The sequence below is a fragment of the Homalodisca vitripennis genome, chromosome 1 (genome assembly GCF_021130785.1).
Source record: "Homalodisca vitripennis isolate AUS2020 chromosome 1, UT_GWSS_2.1, whole genome shotgun sequence".
Taxonomy (NCBI): Eukaryota; Metazoa; Arthropoda; class Insecta; order Hemiptera; family Cicadellidae; genus Homalodisca; species Homalodisca vitripennis.
The window spans coordinates 178,390,341-178,401,055 of record NC_060207.1 but is presented as its reverse complement, the minus strand read 5'-3'; positions in this window follow the sequence as shown (position 1 = coordinate 178,401,055).

The window sequence follows — 10,715 nt, the reverse complement described above, 5'->3', positions numbered from 1 at the left end:
GAAATACAGATAGACAAACTATTTTGCTAATAGTCAGCCAATGAAGTGATACAATCAAAAACGTCAATGAAGTGCAAATCTATAAATAAAAGTTTGTTAACTTTTGTCGCTGTTTAGAGTATAATATTACACTTCATATGAAATATGTGGAGAATTTGTAAATTAATTAAACAAAAGGAGAAAACTATTAATTATTACATGGAAACAATTGAAAGTTCTAACCGGACAAGTTTATGTTCTGGAAAACGTCCAGCGGGTTTATTTATCTCCACCAGTTTCCAGGCAAACAGCCCCCTCCCCTCCCCCTCACCACACCGCCACTACCTCGTATTATAAGTAACTTGATTGATGCAGCCGTGCCGCTCGCTCGCGCAGTTTGCATCATAACATCCTGCTGAATGTTCTCTACGTCACTAGCCGCTTTATCGGCATTTCTTAGATGAGCTATTTCGAATTCAAATAAAAAGTCTGGATATATTTTTAAATTCTCACCAGCACTTTATCTAATATTTGTAATGCAAATTACACATTTTGGAATGTGTGTTAAGTATTTATTAATTTATTTATCTCTCCTTTCCTTGCCATTACGTATGCAAAGTCAATAGTACTTCTGGACAATGGATGGTACAATGGATTCTAAAACCTTTATCGAAAATGCTGTTGAATACCTTGTTGTTTGTGTAATTGTTTTTACATCATATGTAAGATTAATGGGTACAAGCATATGTACATATAAACCCTGAAATTACACAACTATACGCAATATACTTTTTCTCGCCTTAAATAAACAATATATTAATAATATATTTTTTAAAATACAAATACATAATTAGAATCTGGTTTATCCATACCCGATATATGAATTGGCAAGAAAAGTTACTAATTGAAAACGTCGCTTTAGACAGAATAAACTTTTCCTTTTGCTATGATTTAGTTTAATGAGAGCATTTGTAGTAGAATTTTGTTGGATTTTTAATACAATTAGCTTTGACTTTTATAGCGATAGTATAACAAACACTACATACCTTTATGACTCATGACTATGACTAGAAAAACTAATATTAAACATTTCATTAGTGAGTTTAAAATGACGGTAGTTTAATAATGATGATTGTTAGGTGTTTTAAAACATAGAGATAAGAATACGGATACATCTTTTTCTCTGAGAAATATTCTTCGTGGACATTTCCATAGGTTTCTTAGGGATTTTATGATTACTTAAGTTTATGGATATTAAATTTAATACTAGTTTTATTTTTTATACAAGCTGTTCAAATTTTAGTTATAAAATTCACTTAACACACTTCAACAATATTATTTACATGTTATAAATGTAATGGTTTGAATCTAATAAAAAGTACAAAACATATTTATTTTATAATTGTTTATTGTTTAATGTATAGAAAATATTTAAACTTAGTTAATAAAACAATTAGACGGCTATTTTTACTGTAAACATCCCCAAACTTACATCCACTAAAGCATACATTATTTACTTTTAAACTGTTTCATTTTATTCTTCTTATTATTGTTAAATTCTAAAAACACCATTATAGGGTTTAAAAAGTACTAGCTATTTTAAACTACTGGATAAAATAAAAATATATCTGTGCAAATATATCGGTCCTAGAAATATAACTGACATATCTACACCCTTCAGATTTGAACTAATGTGAAATGCACACGACGTAATGTGACGAAGGTACACAGATAACCACCGTAGCATTGATTTGCTTGCAGAGCAATACGAAGGTTTAAATCGATGATTGTGCAAATGTGTTTACAGACTACACACTGTGTATGTATATTTACAGATATCGGTGAGATATCATTGATTTGCAGAGCAATATGAGTTTAAATCGATGATTGTGCAAATGTGTTTACAGACTACACACTGTGTGTATGTATAATTGCACATTGTGGCGTAGATCCTACTGTACACAGATATCGGTGAGATATCATTGATTTGCAGAGCAATATGAGTTTAAATCGATGATTGTGTGAATGTGTTTTCAGACTATACACTGTGTATGTATATTTACACGTTGTGGCGTAGATCCTACTGTACACAGATATCGGTGAGATATCATTGATTTGCAGAGCAATATGAGTTTAAATCGATGATTGTGCAAATGTGTTTACAGACTACACACTGTGTATGTATATTTACACATTGTGACGTAGATCCTACTGTACACAGATATCGGTGAGATATCATTGATTTGCAGAGCAATATAAGTTTAAATCGATGATTGTGCAAATGTGTTTACAGACTACGCACTGTGTATGTATATTAACATATTGTGGCGTAGATCCTACTGTACACAGATATCGGTGAGATATCATTGATTTGCAGAGCAATATGAGTTTAAATCGATGATTGTGCAAATGTGTTTACAGACTACACACTGTGTATGTATATTAACACATTGTGGCGTAGATCCTACTGTACACAGATATCGGTGAGATATCATTGATTTGCAGAGCAATATGAGTTTTAAATCGATGATTGTGCAAATGTGTTTACAGACTACACACTGTGTGTATGTATAATTGCACATTGTGGCGTAGATCCTACTGTACACAGATATCGGTGAGATATCATTGATTTGCAGAGCAATATGAGTTTAAATCGATGATTGTGCAAATGTGTTTACAGACTACACACTGTGTATGTATATTTACATATATCGGTGAGATATCATTGATTTGCAGAGCAATATGAGTTTAAATCGATGATTGTGCAAATGTGTTTACAGACTACACACTGTGTGTATGTATAATTGCACATTGTGGCGTAGATCCTACTGTACACAGATATCGGTGAGATATCATTGATTTGCAGAGCAATATGAGTTTAAATCGATGATTGTGTGAATGTGTTTTCAGACTATACACTGTGTATGTATATTTACACGCTGTGGCGTAGATCCTACTGTACACAGATATCGGTGAGATATCATTGATTTGCAGAGCAATATGAGTTTAAATCGATGATTGTGCAAATGTGTTTACAGACTACACACTGTGTATGTATATTTACACATTGTGGCGTAGATCCTACTGTACACAGATATCGGTGAGATATCATTGATTTGCAGAGCAATATGAGTTTAAATCGATGATTGTGCAAATGTGTTTACAGACTACACACTGTGTGTATGTATAATTGCACATTGTGGCGTAGATCCTACTGTACACAGATATCGGTGAGATATCATTGATTTGCAGAGCAATATGAGTTTAAATCGATGATTGTGTGAATGTGTTTTCAGACTATACACTGTGTATGTATATTTACACGCTGTGGCGTAGATCCTAATGTACACAGATATCGGTGAGATATCATTGATTTGCAGAGCAATATGAGTTTAAATCGATGATTGTGCAAATGTGTTTACAGACTACACACTGTGTATGTATATTTACACATTGTGGCGTAGATCCTACTGTACACAGATATCGGTGAGATATCATTGATTTGCAGAGCAATATGAGTTTAAATCGATGATTGTGCAAATGTGTTTACAGACTACACACTGTGTATGTATATTTACACATTGTGGCGTAGATCCTACTGTACACAGATATCGGTGAGATATCATTGATTTGCAGAGCAATATGAGTTTAAATCGATGATTGTGCAAATGTGTTTACAGACTACACACTGTGTATGTATATTTACACATTGTGGCGTAGATCCTACTGTACACAGATATCGGTGAGATATCATTGATTTGCAGAGCAATATGAGTTTAAATCGATGATTGTGCAAATGTGTTTACAGACTACACACTGTGTATGTATATTTACACATTGTGGCGTAGATCCTACTGTACACAGATATCGGTGAGATATCATTGATTTGCAGAGCAATATGAGTTTAAATCGATGATTGTGCAAATGTGTTTACAGACTACACACTGTGTATGTATATTTACACATTGTGGCGTAGATCCTACTGTACACAGATATCGGTGAGATATCATTGATTTGCAGAGCAATATGGAGTTTAAATCGATGATTGTGTGATTGTGTTTTCAGACTAAACCCTGACGGTGTATATTTACACATTACTCATACATACTATTAGTAGTTGTTTTACAAAACGTTTGCTACAGACATATCATATATCAATAGATTAATATTAATACATCCACATAACTAAGTTACATTTTAATTTAATACAATGTTATAACTTTAACTAAAATACATACAAAGTTATGCAATTACCAATAAAACTCAGGACCTGTTTAAAAAATAGTCCTGTCAAAATTATTATTACTCTACAGTTATTTAAATACATTCGTTTTGGCATTACTTTTGAATACTCAAATACTTCGTTTTTAATTAAGTAGTAACACATTATCTTGGGTGATATTAAAGAAGTTATATTAATTAGAAATATTCTCTGAGTATATATCCATTCCTATAAGCTCATCTAGTATCAGCTCATTTTGTGTGCACAGAAAAGAGCTGCGTGAATTTTATGATAACTTTAAATATTGAATTATAAAAATAAATTTATGTTTCATCATATACTGCACAAATACATATTGCATACATGGAGATATCACGATTGTATTTTATTATAACCATGCACCATCCTGGACGGTAGTCTGAATGTCCTTAATCATGAGTTATAATTATTAATAGCTCTTTTTTATAAGTTTGTTTTTGAAGGTGTAAGGATTATGAAGGAAACAGGATTTTTCTAGATATTTAATATCGTTCAGTGATACAAAACAGAACACTATGTTCAGTAACACTATGTTTCGACATCTGAAATCTGATGTCTTCCTCAGATGAGTAACTAACCTAACACATAATTCAAGTCTAGGATAAAATAAACAAAGGATACTAGAGCGTTTTTTCACGCATAAGTCAGGCATCACAACCAACATGTTGTGAGTCAACTTCACTAACTCTAAAACATGCATCACACAAATAAAAACAAAACACAACATTATTATTAAAACTGAACTACAGAATATGGTATTTATCTTCAGGTCTACAAGAACTTTACATCATTAAAGTCCCTTGTTGTCTTGTAAATCTTAAGTGGAAATGCTTTATTAACTACGAAACAATAATTGATTTAGAAATCATTCAATTATGATACAACCATATACGTGCTACACTATACAAAAGGAAAACTAAGGGATAAAGATTAAATTGTAAAATAAGAAAACCTTATAATATAGCTGTTGAACAAAAGAGCAACAAAGACACATAACATCTGCAGCAGGCCATTGTGCTACAAATCCTGGCCGGCGTCCGTTGAAAATCCCGGATAACTTTATCTCGGGCGAGGTATCGCGCCAGACTTTCTGACACAGATGTCGATCTCCACACTAGCCATGTTTTTATGTGCTTAATACAGATGGCTATTTGATCACGCATACGGTATGGTGTTATTGATTCGATTTACGATTGGGATTTATGCTCTTATAAAATATACTGCGAATGTGCATAAAAATAATTAATGCACAGTGCGAAGTAGCACTTAACAGCTTGATTTGATCTAATATGGATTATAAATTCAATGACCCGATAGTACGTAATGGAAAAGTTCCTGATGTATTACGTTGGCTTCATCTCAATTCATACGATGGTCTTCGATTCATTTTGCTTTTCTGTTAGCCTTTTCTCGCGTTTTCTTTGTGTCCTTACATTTTTGGAAACCTGTGTGCGATTTCTTTTCTGTGTGGAAACGTATTGCTGATTTTTTGGTATCACAGGCAGAACAATGCGAAATGTCGGGAAATTCCTGTTTCCTTCACAATCCTTCCGTCGTCAAAAAAACTTCAACCAAAGGACTGTGTAATAAGTTTTAAATCTCTAGGATCTTGAAGGAAACAGGATTTTTCCGGACATTTGCCATCGTTCAGTGAAACAAAAAATCAGTAACACTACGTTTCGAGATCTGCAATCTGATATCTTCTTGAGGTAAATAACTAACCTAATACAAAATTACAAACTAGGTTAAAATAAACAAATCATACCAAAGCGTTGTGGCACGCCTAAGTCAGGAATCACAACCACCATTTTGTGTGTCAACTTCACTAACTCTAAAAACATGCAATTAATACAAGGACTATACAAAACACTAATCATTAAAACTGAACTACAGAATACAGGTCACAATACGTCTGTATTCGTCTACCAACCACCTACGACTGATCTAGGATCTTACCCTCAATAGTTATCGCACAGAAAAACGGATAGACAGACACGATTTTACGAAGAATCTTTCGGGTCCTTATTGACGCACTAGAATCTCTTCGACGTTTAACTGTAGCTAATCGACAATACTTACTCATTAAAGCTCGTTAACATAATAGGAACATTACGAATAAGACTTTTTAACTTCCTGTACATTACTAGTACATGCTTATACAGAGTTATGTACACAACCACGTTATAAAGTCGTGTCTTGTTGACGTTTACAGCTTTTTCCCAGGCTCATGTCATAATACATTTCAATCTTATGTGCTATGGATTTTATGATCTGCAGGTTGCGTCAACTACTGTTAGCCTAGGATATGACACAATTTCTCATATAGATACAAATTAATTTATAATTGAGTCTTCGTGAATAGAGGATATTTACTTTAGTAATTTTAAAATAAACGACAAAACAATGTATTTGAGTGCATTTGCCGTGTTCTTTATTGTATAATAACTCGTACATATATTTGAATTTGGAAAAAACGTAGCTTATTAATTTGGATAAACATGAATCCCCGTTCATTGAACAATAGGAAACGAAAGGAATGGAAATATAAGAGTGAACAAACTTCATTACCAGTCTTAATATATATTATTAATATACTCGTATTTGCTAAGAGCCTGGAGCACATTTTATACTCCCTGACAATATTTTCAACGATATAATGAATTCTTACAATTAGTTTGGATATTTCAGTTAAGTACATGTAATGTACCGTATGTATGTAAATGTATAAGACGTAGGTAAACCGTTGTAGTAATCGTACAAAAATTAAATTCCATGGTTGGATTAAAATAAATAATCAAATCGAGAAGTATCAAGTACGCCGAGGCCTGGTAGGCAACATTAAAAAATGCAAAATAATATCGAACATATATAAAAAAATACAAAGCACGATACGCTTATAGTCTCTGATAACCCGTCCAGTTCAAAATAAATTAATATTCAGCAGGACGAAAATGCAGCTTAAATAATTTTGTAACAACTATTAATGTATAGGTAAACTAGCTAAAATCACATTGTTAAAAAGGCGTATGAATTATAATTCCCTTTGATGTAACAAAAACGACTTTACCGTAACAAACCCAACAAGTTTATACGTACTGAACATAACAGAGCATATGTGTGCTTCCTTGTAACGGCCCCTTTGATGCTTTGGAACTGCCTCTATAACTCATATTCAATAACTCATTTCTAAGAAAGTCGTCTACCAAGATTTCTCTACCATACTTATTAAACCAACTCTTTACTTCATGATCGATTGGTTCCCTGAAAGCGAGTATTCAAACTTGTATTAAAAAAATAACAGACACGTTGGTTTATTTTAAAACGTTTTAAAAACTAGCTGGTGATATTTATTTCAAGTAAGTTTAATATCACTGTTGTATGTGTATATTAACATTGCCACATAAGAGTATAAAAGCATTACAATTACACTTTACATTATATATACACTTTATACATTCTGATACACTTCTCACGTTGCTGCTGTATCAGAAGAAAGACATTTAATGAAACTCAATTTATATCGTTTTATTTTTACGATACCAAAATCAATTGAAAAATTATAAAATTATCATTCCAAATGCCGCTAGGATAGGCCGGGTTTGGACTAGGGGGTCACGTGTTCCATGGCGATCGTCTGGGTTGCCACAAGGGTTTATCAATCGAGACTTTGCAAGCCCACCTTTCGACCCAGTTTGAACGACCTCAATTCGGGAACTCTTGTTGGAGTACTAATTTAGATTAATGGCTCATCAGCCAGCTTGGTCCTAAAGGGAAATTAGCACCTTTTTTGATGACATACAGATCCATAATGTTTATTGAGGTAGCAAGTAAATTTGGATCCCTCAATCTTTCATTCTTATACTCTAGTCTGCAATAAACGGACATACAAAAGCAAACATTTTCACATAGCGCAAAATTCAACAAAAGATTGGCAAGACAAATTTAAATACTCTCTACAGGGATAACGGTACATCCAAGGCATTTATAAGGTATCATATTAGTGATTGAGCAACTATGTACAGAGTTTGCCTCAAATTTCGTGGAAATGAACTCGTAAAATGATTTGGATCAGGGGTTATGGGACTAATGGCGATCATCTAGGTTTGCACTTAGGATTTTCCAACAGGATATTCATCCCCGTCGCGTCACTAACACAGGATTTGGTCCAGTTCGAATCGGTCAATTCAGCCATTTACGTAGCCATTGTCCATTTAATGACAGAGAAAATCCAACAACGTTTTCTTTTTCGTTGCTTAAAATCGGTATAAAACGGAAAATGAAACGAAACCATAACGGTAACTGCAGTTGCAAACAAAATATGGACCCCTGACCGTGACAATCTAGTGTTCTACAGTCTATAGTTCTAGTGTCTATTGGTTAGTCAGATGGCGGCCGATTGTTTAAATATGAGCATACTATTGACGTCATAGTTGGTGGACGCCATTGCAATTTAGAAGTAGGTGAGGCTGGGAAGGTGTTGACCTAGATATACCTGGTTAATTAGATACAAACTTACTTATGCAGTTAATGAAACCAACTGATTTTCTGTCAAATAAATAGTTGATTAATTTAAAGCAAGTATAATAATAAAGGTAAATATGTCATTGAGAAATTTCACCGTGTGCTTATCGTCTGATTCATGCTATATATAAAATATTACTTAGCCAATGTCGCTATAAAGGAAGCGGTTTATGGCTAAAGGATTATTCTTGAACAATATGTCATAAAAATACAAATATATTTTTTATTTTCTCTCAATTTGGTGGTGTGGTTGTATGTAAAACTGTTGTATTGTAGGCAGGAACGTGGGAACTGTGAACTTTACAAAAATTAAAAGTATTGACGTATGAAATTTTAAACTCAATAATGTTATGAGTTTGATTGTTAAGAAAAGTGATGAACACATATAAAGATAAATATTGATTATTGTAATAGCAGAAAACGATTACGACTTTGCATCAGTCAGAGGATGCAATTTAGGACAGTATAATAATAGTATCATTTTAAAGTAGAGGATCAAGTTTGGAACTTTCATTGGCTTCTTTTTGAGGAGACTACACAATAAGAAGCAGAGTACCAACAGATCAGGCCACATTATGGGAGAGAACACATTATGTGGTGAAGCCCGACCTGGACCTGAGAAAGGACAAGTGAGCCTTATCCGGGATGGATCGGATTTACTTTATACCTCAGGCCATCCCTTTATACTTGTTTCCGGTTTATGTCCACCTATTACGTCTCCTAAGTTCTGTACACGTCACTCGCCACATTTGCCGCACACATTCGGGCGTTTTGTAAAAGCTATTTAACATTAAGCAAAGTATTGCAGTATAGCATGATTTACAAAAACAGTTTTGTCCTGCAGCGGTAATATCAATCCTTTTGATTTTATTTAATAACCATAGTCACTTAATAATTTTGTAATTATGTGTGAAATTATTTTATTGACTGAGCGTTAGCCAAGCCTATTACTCGAGAGGATGGAAATATGTCATTTCTGTCTATATGTTAGACAGATATCTTGAAAAAAAAAAGAAAACTGACCTATAGACTTATACATGAAGCTTCATTTCTATTTAAGGAGCTTTATCCAACACATTTGAATTGGTATTACGTCATGATGGCTACGAGAAATAGTAGAATAAATAACGGAGTACAATTATATGAGGTTTTAACATGCGACATATTCCTATTTGTAGCCAAAATACATTACATACGACATCATTTTTCGGGGCTTGACGTGTAGAGCTTTATTATTTAAACACTGATATGAAACTTAGTTTAATGAACAATATACATTTATCACTTTAGAAAGATTTCATATCTACAGGGACAAGAATGGGTTCTATGATGGTGCATGGAATTTATTTGCTGCACGTCTTAGAAGCCTATCACTTTAAAGCCTGCAATAATTTCTTTTTTTATGCCGGGGGGGGGGGGGGGTTGGTGTAAATGTTTCTTTTATGTATCTCTAAGACATCTATGTAAAGGACATTTTGAGAATAAAATGAGCTATAGACTTAAAATTTGTTATGCAGCCTGAGCGAAGCATGTTACCCCAAACGGCGAGGAGTCACTTACCTGATAAATATTCACACAAAATACGTAAGTATCAGCATTGTATACGTATTCATTTCATAGCGTGAAGAATATCATGCACTAATGTAAATTTCTTTTTAAATTTTATGGATGTGATCTATCAGAATCATTAGTAAAACGTACTCCATTTTATCCTCAATATAATGTTTTCAATTTAAGCCAACGAAATATGCATTGCATTTAATTTACTAATCATCATTACTAACTGATGATTTGGTTTCAAGGTTATATAACATTTTCGAAAGCTGTAGCGAAATTACTACGAGATTTCTTTTGAGAAAGGTAATGAACTTCATTAGGTAAATAAAATTACCTTCTCAGCTGTAGGAGTTGGTATTGTATGTACCAGTGTTCATTCTATCACCTCTTTCCTTTT